Here is a 10784-nt window from a genome sequence, read left to right as displayed (position 1 = left end):
GGCTCTTGAAGCACCACCACCTCTCTTCCTCCCTCTCCTGAGGTGCACCAAGAAAAGTCTCAAACTTTTGTGCCTGATCTCAAGGTGTTGTTTCCTTGGCCTCACTACCTCACACCAATGGGTGGCCCACGGACTGCTGAGTGACTGGTCAGATGGCTGAGTTGTTTGTTGTGAAATAGCTTTGTATGTACTTTTCCACGTACAGTAGAACCTCACCCATGAAACTTTCAGTGGAGAACCAAAAAAAGTTTCATGAGTGAGGTTTTTCCGTAAGGAACGTGAAATCCTATTCAATAGGGTCTGTTTCGTTTCCAGGATGTAATTACTCATTTGGAGGCAAGAAAATAAAGCCTAATATTCTTATTTACTCACAAGCAACACCATAGATGACGTGTTACCTTAAGTGAAACATAACTTTGCATTCCTGAACAACATCACCCATGGTTGAACGTCTTGGTTGAATTGCTAGCATTTCTGGCACTAAGCTGCAAGGCTGTTATACTGGAGAAATTTTGGAATGGAGATTCTAAATGTTAACGGAGAAGTCAATTTTCGAAAAAAGTTGGCTTATTTACAGCTGTTTTCGGGAAATTCATTTTACCACCTATAGACAAACCAAGACTGGAGATTGAAGAAATGAGATACCTGAGGAAAGTCATCCAAATTAACTCCATTATCAGGGAGCAAAATTTCACTAAGGCTTCATATCCTGTGGGCCCGGGTTAAGTCGTGGTAGAAATGTTTCATAGATGGCCATATCCCTGCTTGAGTGTAGTGTCGAGGGAACTTCCTGTGCAACAAACTGTCCTGCAGATAGGACGTTAAGCTCTGGTCTCCCTGGAGCCTATCATTATGACCTAGCTGATACCAACACAGGATTTCTATCTTCCCAACTCTTACTTCATGGCACTAATGACCCCAGCTGTCTGTTACCTCCCTCCAAATACCATACCGTGGATGATACGGAGCACACGGGACCTGGGATATTACATAATTAAGATTTTCCAAAGATGTTTAGATCACTTTTTCAAAGTGAGCAATTTAAAAAACCGTCATGACCTACAGTGATGAATGAACAAAAATAGATTAAGAACCCTGAAAAATCTCCCCTCTTTATAATGTTTACTCATTTAAAAAGATTTTTCCCATGAAATTTTAGAAATATGTAGTAGATTGAATTTAGCGGGTATAGCGTCTCATTTGGGATTCTTTCGCGAATTCAGCGCTGGGACCTTCGACTCACAAGCCGCTTGATTTGTCTTCATGTACATATTTTGGTTTCCCATTTCTGATAACAACACCGGACACTTTTTGTATTTCGATCTAATGATGCTCAGCCATTCCTGAGTCAAAACAAGCTGCCTTATCTTTCACGTCTTGAATTTGACTTTAACCTATTCATTCCCAAGCATATTAATAACTCAAAATTCCAAATAATGTGATTAAATTAGCAATAAAACAGACTCAAATATGGTAAATTATTGATTTCTATATTTTTATTGCTTTTAGTTTGCCATTTAGGTGCCGTTGGTGTTGCGTATACGCAGCATTGGGAGTTCCCCGAATCAAATGAGTCGTTGTCTATTTTTGGAACTCTTTTATTTTTGCAAAAATTCTTTTTTATCATAACCCAAGTCTATAATTTACCCAAAATATTGATTAAACTTTGTATAATACATGAAATTTAGAAGAGCATCAGTATGTAAATGATTGTTGCACTTTTGGCTCTCAGTAATCGTCTGGCTGCTACAAACTCAGCATCTTCGTCGTGAATTGTTTTGTCACTTTCAATATTGTGGCCAACCTTGTCTTTCCTAACTGCATTTCACAAACTATTTATTCTGTAATGCACTGAATTGTGGCAATTTTAGTGACTATAAGGGTAGATGCTCAAATTGAAACTTGACGCTTATACGTGGAAGAAGGGCTCCATATTATCAATGGCAGACACTTTGTTACTTCTACAAAGTATTTATACAAATTTCTATTATTTGACCGGTTTTGGCTGTTACTCCATTATCAAGTAAATATAATGTAAAAAAACCGGTCAAATATGTAATAGAAATTTTTTAAATATATTGCAGAAGTAACAAAGTGTCTGTTATTCATAATGGGTAGTTGCTCCTTCACTCTTTTCTTTTCTCTGGAGGCAACATAACACCATTTCTGAATGAAAATACATCTGACTGGACCCATTTGTAAATTTGAAGTTGCAATGGGATCAACCGAAATTTGTTTATACAGTTATTTATGAATTATCATGCCAACTCAAAGAATAATGCATTCTTTTTTTCGATCATATAATCAAAAGAACCTTATTTTCCTTTGGATAGTTCCTTTAGAGTGCGAAGAGGGCAACTTGCGATTCTATTTTCTCTCACACTATGAGGGATTCTTTAGTCATAATTGGGAAAAATCCCATTTCTGACAGAAGAATAATTAGAAAATAACTTGAAAAAATTTTCAAAATACAATAAGTGATTTCCCAGAACATCAATAACTTTTGCCAGGCCACCTATGTACATACTACCCTTTCCCCTAAACTCAAAGAGGCATCAGTTTTTTTGAGATCCTCCTCCATAAGCAGAAATTTCTACCTAAGGAAGATATTATACACCACAACTTAAAACCAAATCTTTCTGGTTTTCCTCTCATAAACATTTAAACGGAATAGCGGCTAAAATATGGCATCTTCTTGTCAATAGATGTCAAATGAGAAAATGCATCAAGCTGTACAAATATTCGCTTGAGCTCGCAAAGTATGGATCTATCTCAGAAAACTTTTCCCCCTTGTCCAAACTTCTTTTACCAGCCAGGCATAAGAACATTTTAGATTCAAGAAAATGCTTCAGGGACATTGTTTGAAGTACAATCGGAATGCCATTATCAGCGTCCTTACTCCAGTAATATTTTTAGGTAACGTGTGATATCCACTAAATACGGTAATCCACAAACCACCAGGAAAACTCGAGGCCCTTCCCGGAACCACCAAGGACAAATTGGGATTGAAGACATTGGGAGTCTATCGAATTCCGTGTAAATGCGGCCAAGTGTATGTCGGGGGGACCGGACGCACCATTGAAAAACGGCTGAAGGAACACAAGAGATGCATCAGAGTGTACTACCCCAATAAGTCTGCGGCGGCCAAGCATAACTTAGAAAACGGACACCGGATAAAATTTCAAGACACAGAAATAATATGCCATGCCAACAATTATTGGGACCGTGTTGTTAAGGAGGCAGTGGAAATCAGACTTGTGAAGAGGAACATGAACAGAGACGCCAGCTTCCATCTGAGCAATGCGTGGAAACCAGCCCAGAAAAAACTGAAGGGGGAGAGGAGACGCATTGGCCCGACCATCGACCAATCAGAGCCCACCTGAACCCAATGTGATTGTATATAGGACAAACACATCTTGGCTTAATTCATTCACCCTGAAGACGATGGCAGACTTAAGCCTTTGAAACGTCGGTGCTGAAAAACCCTTGGACCCGGCTGGAAACCCGAGAACTCTTCCTCCAGTCTATTCGCCGGGAAAACCTTAGATCCTTCATCACAACGGAAGAAAGATAACACTTTTACAATATTTTCTGAGCATTTCACGCACACTGATCACAGGTGATAGTGAGCAACTTAGGCTGCAAATGTGGGTTCAGGTCATTTGGAGGGAACAATTGTTCAACAGACTACCACTGATAATAATGATAATGTTTATTCAACGGGTTTACACCCTTTTTCCATGTCACAGAAAAGTTTTACAAAGAAAACAAAAAATTTTAAAAGATAGATACATAAAATACATAGGTATACAGAGGAATTTTCATTCATTTTCAAAATATATAATATTATAATATCATCTTATGGTATCACATTGCTACGTTATTTAGTACATATTTCTTAAAACTAATAGAGGAAGAATGGAATAGATTGAAGATATCACAATACATATAAGTTAATTTTTGTTATTGCTCTGAAAAGAATCAAGTTTTTTGTGTAGTTGGATGGCTGGTAAAAAAGTAGATGAATTTCTTGTGTGGATGCTTGGGATTCGGAGGGTTACTAAGGACAACGAATCAGGGGATTTAATCTTATTATTCAGTATACCTATTATTAAGGAAGAACATTCCACTATGTCTTCCTCGTAGTGAGAGTGATTGCAAATTCAAAAGTTTGTTTAGAAATTTCAAGTCCAGGGTCATTATGTGACTTTTTCTTATGATTAAATTCAAATAACTTGAAAAATTTATTTTGAATCCTTTCCAGAGCATTGATATATGTCTCATCCATATTTATGGATTCCATATCACAGTGTTATATTCCACAATAGATCTCACTATAGTAAAAGCAGATGGAACAGAAAATCGCCCTTTCTATAAACCATAATGCCCAGTGTTCAAGCTATCCCTTTGAGCCATCACCAGAGTATCATATCAAGAAATGTTTTTCTTGGAATCCCAGTGCATTTCATCGTCACTCATAGTTCTCAAGAGATTTCTCTCTGAACACTCACCTGCACACTCATTTGGAGCCTGACCAGCTCATGACCGTTAGCGGCCAGTGGGTATGAATTTCTCAGAAAATACTGCGATAATGTGATCCCTCCTCTTTCTGCATTCTTTTTCCTTGCTCGCCAACCCCTGCTTTGCACGGATACTCATCGGTGCTGGGTTATCCCCGCCCAGCCTAACTAAACTTTTTTCCCCTTCCACTCCCTTCCCTTTGAATCCTAGTCAACAACACCAGGTAACTACAGCTCTACGATTTCTTTCCTAACCCTCACATACTCACCTGCTTTTAGCATACCTGTGAACTGTGATAAACAGATCGTACTTACCTTGGGATGCCAACGTATATCTTGGAATTGCAGACGCTTACAGAAATCATTGTATTTTCTGGACAACTCTATGACAAAGTTTTTATGCATCTTTTATGTTAAGGTAACAGTGAATTCCCTACTATAAGCTATAAAATACTATAGCATTAGTAAACGCTGATTTAATCTTGCTCAATATGTGAAGTTAAAAATATCAAACACATTGCAATCACAACTCGGTGAAAACTCACCACCTGCCAAACATCCTTGTACACACACTTCAGCACTTATTTAGATGTAAATTTAGGACTAAAATATTGCACAATTGCCTGAAATTATAGTTTCACCATTTATTAATGTATATACATATAAAATTCTTGAAAAGCTTTATATTTTTCAGTCCCCTAAGAAATACTCTTAACGACAACCGCTGTGGCACACTGTTGCCCTGGATTACTGAACGCTTCATTTATTCTTAAATAATTTGTAAACCACCTTGTCAAATTCACCCAATTGGTTGCAATGACCTAGAATACAAATGCATCATTGCATTTGCAGATACATATAATTATCTAGTGCCACAGACTTCACATAATATGTAAATTTACCAATAATTGAAAAGGTCATTGCAAAAATAAAAGCAATTAAATTTCTTCTACAGAAAAATTGACAATATTTGAAAAAGCATTGAACTACCCATGTGAACTACGCAAAAACAACATACATGGAGAAAGACATCTCAAAGTTTGTGTTCAGTTCACGCAGCATTGGGAAGAAATGGGTTATGATTATGTGACGACTGACAACGTGAGTTATTCTCCGAGGGCATTTATAGTAACTCCCCTTCTCTGTTAAAAAGTAAACGCTTGCCACCTGGCAGAGCTAAGCTAAGAGCTAGTCAAGGTCCAACGATGTTTAATTTAAACCCACTGAGATACAAGTTGGGTCAGATTTGATTCGTCCCGCCTAACCCCATTATGTGGGTTAGCCCGTGGAATGAGACCACGCATACTGTTTTTACCATCGTGTTGAATCACCATCAACTTGCATCCTCACTACAAATACCCTTCTTGGATAACCTTGGAAGCCAAAATTTTTGTACGGGAAGACTTTTAATGGCTCATTTGGGTGTTATTTCGCTGAAGCAGATTTCGATGAAAACATAAAATTGGCAAAATTCTAAAAAATCTTCCATTAGCGATAGATATTCCGTAGTTCGTAATTCTGGATTAACGATCACCTACCATAATTACAATTAATGTCTAATAAACAGGATCGCTCATTATTAAACCTTATTATTCTTTATTGTCATATCTTTGCTGTGGTGTGGGATGGATGGAGGGATGAGGGGATAGTTCCCCCCCCCCCCCCCCATAGCCTCAGAGAAATTAAAAAAAAATATTTAAAATTACTGTCTAGTTTTGACACATAACAACTGCATATGCTTAAAGTTAAATTTAAGTGCTAAAATGATGTCAAATGTATTTCCAAGCATGTAATTTTTTTTAATTTTCCTGGGTCGCCGTTGCCTGGGGGTGTCGCCCCCTTATCCCCCCCAAAGCATATTCCTAGTTACGCCACTGTATCTATGCATTAAGCGCACAGTACTCCTGCTTGCGTGACTAAAATTGGCGAGCATACCGCAATCTTCTCGTAGAACAGTTCTCTGGCAAGTCGTGTGAGGAATTTTATCTCATTGGAGTGGAAAAATACGTATTACGACTGAGGTCATCCTGAAGGTGAAAAGTTTCATAAATGAGGCTGGAAATACATGTGTTTATAAGGGGTTATTCATGGGATTAAAAAAAATTGGTGAATAAGTGAGGTCATATTATAACTGAGGGTCGTACAACTGAAGTTGTAGATAAGTTTTAAAGTCTCTTACCGGTTCAGTGGCGCCGACCCCATGGGGCCTGAGGGGGCCCGAGCCCCCTCAAAAATTCGTTATAGGTGTGTGAGGGAAAAATGTGTCAGGCTTGCCGATTTTCCCCGAAGTGCCCGGATATCGAGATTTGAGTTATTAGGGTTCTAATGTTGATCATATGACTCTTCTAAAATGCTTAAAAAATTTAAAACTCATTTCCCCGGGCAAGATCCCCGGTTTGGGCCCCCCCAATATTTTTTTTGAGTCGGCATCCCTGTACCGGTTTCAACGTAATAACCATTTTAGAGATATAAATACACCAAAGCTCACCCATTTTGGCTTCTGAGATCAGTTTTCTGCTCTCCCATTTGAAAATTTCGTGGGCATGAAGAAAAAGTTAGTATGGTCCCCAAATTTGCCATTACGACAGTTGTCCCATAGGATTATTGAAAGGAATCAGCATGATCTAGGCGATGATAGTATGAAAAGGTGTAAGACATTAGATTTTGTCAGTTTAAATTCTGATTGTACTTCCTGTTTTATCCGGAAAGCTTCCAAAATTGTTATTCTGAATTGTGGAAGGTTACTCGGGATTTCCACCGGGTCAGGTTCTCCAACTCCATCTCGGCCGACGTTTCAATGCACGAGTAGTCATCAGGGCATGATCTGCCCTGATGTTCATCGAAACGTTGGCCAAGTTGCAGTTGGAGAACCTAACCCGGTGGAATTCCCGAGTAACCTTCCACAATTCTATACGCCGCGAAAGCCTGCGATCATTCTTGTTATTCTGAAGTCGGTATTGAATGCAGAGATTATTTATTTCCTACTTTTTTTAGTTTATTACCTACAGGTTATAACTGACATTTTTATGCTTAAAACTAAATTGAATTGAAACTTGAATGTGGAAGGGCTCCATATTATCATTTACAGACACTTTGTTACTTACAAATTTTTGTGGAAGTAAAAAATGTGTCTGTTATTGATAATATGTATGCTTAAAACTAGTTATTTCACATCACCGTTTAAATGCTCTGAGATTGGAGTCTTCCAAGTTTCATCACCTCAATCGAATTATTTAATCACTTCCGATGAGTTGGATAAAAAGTGTTTATCGTTGCCAAATTTCAAGAATGAGTCCAATTATTTAGTCTTACCATATTGTCAAATGAGGGTATTTTATTACCATGGCTATGTATGTATACTTCAAACTAAAGGTTTGTAATTTGTGGAGTTTCAATAAAAATGTTCCATTTAATATTTAGTAGTGCAATTCTTTCATTTAAATCCTAAAGGAAAATGGAGTTATAGATCATAGTAAATCCAAATCACTGCAGGCAACACGTAAGAATGTTGGCTGAATGCTATTCTTTGGTAGGGCCAATTTGTTGGGTATTCCGTCGGCCCATCGTTGGAAAATTGTTGGTTGGGAAATCATTGGGTAGAGAGCCAATCTGTGCATTATAAAAGTGGGTGGTGAAAAACTTAAGCAGAGAGTGGAATTCAACTATTTGGGCGGCACATCAGAGGAAAATGGATACAGCAGTAAGGACACCAGGGTGAGAATTGTGTTAGAAAAGGAGGCGTTGATGAACAGGAGGATGCTTATGAAAGAATTGTTATGCAAGAGTTTAAAGAAAAGGTTACTGAAGAGTCTGATCTGGAGTGTGGCACTTAATGGTGTGGAAATGTGGACACTGAGGAAGGAGGATGAGAGAAGACTGGAGGCGTTCTAGATGTGGGTGTGGAGAAGAATGGAGAAGGTGAAGAGGAGGAATGACGTAGTGCTGGACATGGTGGGTGAGGAGAGGCAGCTTTCAGATGAGATGGATGTAGCGAGTACTCAGTCGGGAGGGGATGTTGAATACGGTGTTAAAGGGTAGAGTGTTGGGTGAGCAAGGGAGGGTAAGGAAGAGAATTTAATTATTACATAGAATGAATGGGAGTAGGCCTAAAATACAAACCTGTCTTCTATGCCTGTAACTTTGGCTTCTCTAGACTCTTTCGCCTAGGTGGAGATGCAGCATCAGAAGTTAACTTTTTTGGAATAGGGTAGTTTCCTCCATCAAAGATAATGAGAGGCATTGATTGTGATTCATTACCCACCATTAGTGTATTCACAATTGATAATTAAAACTTTGTGTACGTCCACAGTATTTATTATACATACTACGCGTTTCAGTGAATTAGTTGGGGAGGGATACATGTAAGGGAAGTTACTGGGAGGAACAAAGGTCTCCGCCTTAAAACAGAATTTGGTATATGTACATGTAGAAGGCGGAGAGAGGTGGGACTGTCACATCCACTTCATTTACCGTCTTCTCCTATGATATGCCCTCATTTAAAAAATTTCCAAGAAAACCTAATTAGCCACCTTTGTCCCCAAAAAGTAACACCTTAAAATTAATTTGGCAGATGCAGTAGAAAAGCAATTTTAGGCCACTTAACATTTGGCTGAGGAATGGGAAGTTTGGCAGAGAAATTAACAGTTTATTTTTATGAGTTTCTTCCTCAGCAGTTTATTAATGAGAGCATCTTCATACCCATTGCTGAAAGCTATTTGTTTGGTGGTTCTCAATTCTTTTTCAAAATCTACCTCTGCTAGAGGGATGGATGTTTACTGGTAGTCCATCGAGTAGAAAGCTGCCAATTTTATAAGAAAATTAATTTTTTTTGTGACTTCTAAGTCACTCATTGGCACTTCCGCTGATTAGGAGTAATTAAGGGTAGCAATGGATATATGGATTGTCTCTGTCTTTTTGACTGCTGAATCCACGTATAGGATGACAACAGTTTTGCTAACCACCCGGCTCAAGTCTGCAGTTCGAAGTTGGCAAGAGCCATGTCATCAAATGGATGCTTTAACGTGGTACTGCTGCCAGACCAGACAAGTTCAGATTAGGTCTCCAATATTATGCCCAAAATCAAACTAGCCACAAGCATAGGCAATGCTAGTGTGAGTGAAAATAGTCAATGAATGGTACTGGGGCCAAGAACAGCATTGATAAGCATGTGCATGTGACAGCGGTCTCTGATCACGTGCTTCATCATCATCACTGGTCAACAATCTAAGGATTGGTTTGAGGCAGCTCTCCACTCAGTTCTCCTATCAGCTAATATTTTCACTCCTACGTATTTCTTCTCTTTCACATCTCTCTTTACTTGTTCCATATATTTTGTTCGAGGTCTTCCTTTTCCATTCTTGCCTTCCACCTGTCCTTCGATGATTGTCTTCATCTGGCCATCATGTCTCAAGATGTGGCCTATAAGGTTGTTCCGCATTCTTATTAAGGTTTTCATGAGGCTTCTCTTCTCTCCTACCCTTCTTAGGACTTCCTCGTTACTAACTCGGTCGATCCATTTGATTTTCATCATTCTTCTGTAGCACCACATTTCAAAGGCCTCTATCCTTGCTTTATCCACTGCAGTCATTGTCCATGCCTCACTTCCGTATAGGAGCATACTCCAGATGTAGGTTCTTATAAATTGTTTCTTTACATCCATATTTAAGTTTCCCGCTGTAAGCAGGTCTCTCTTTTGGTGGAATGCTCTCTTCGCCTGGGCTATTCTGCTGATAATTTCTTTCTTGCTTCTCCCGTCACTAGTTATCTTGCTACCCAAATAACAGAATTCATCCACCTCTATCAGTTTTTGCCTCCCTATTTTAATGTTGTTCTTGACTTCTTCTCTTCTGCTGCATACTAAGATCTTGGTTTTCTTCGTGCTTATTTTCAGTTGATATTACTCATTACCCTACCCATATTAACAAGAATATTTTTCATATCCTTCTCTGTTTCTGCTATAACAGCTATGTCATCGGCAAATCTTAGCATGCTAATTTTTTCTCCATGGATATTCACTCCCAATTCCTTTTCTTTGATTTCATTAATGGCTTTTTCAATGTAAACGTTGAAAATTACGGGTGACAGTGTACAGCCTTGTCGCACTCCTTTCCTAATTCTTGCTTCTTCACAGCTGGGCCCTGATTTTATCACCGCTACTTGGTTTTTGTATAAACTGTGAATGATTCTTCTATCATTATAAAGAACCCCAATTTCCTTTAGGATTCCAAGCATTGTGCTCCAATCCACGTTGTCAAATGCTTTCTC

The sequence above is a fragment of the Ischnura elegans genome, chromosome 4, assembly GCF_921293095.1.
Source record: "Ischnura elegans chromosome 4, ioIscEleg1.1, whole genome shotgun sequence".
In the NCBI taxonomy this organism is placed as follows: domain Eukaryota; kingdom Metazoa; phylum Arthropoda; class Insecta; order Odonata; family Coenagrionidae; genus Ischnura; species Ischnura elegans.
The sequence above is the reverse complement of the archived record's forward strand: the minus strand, read 5'-3'. Positions refer to the sequence as shown.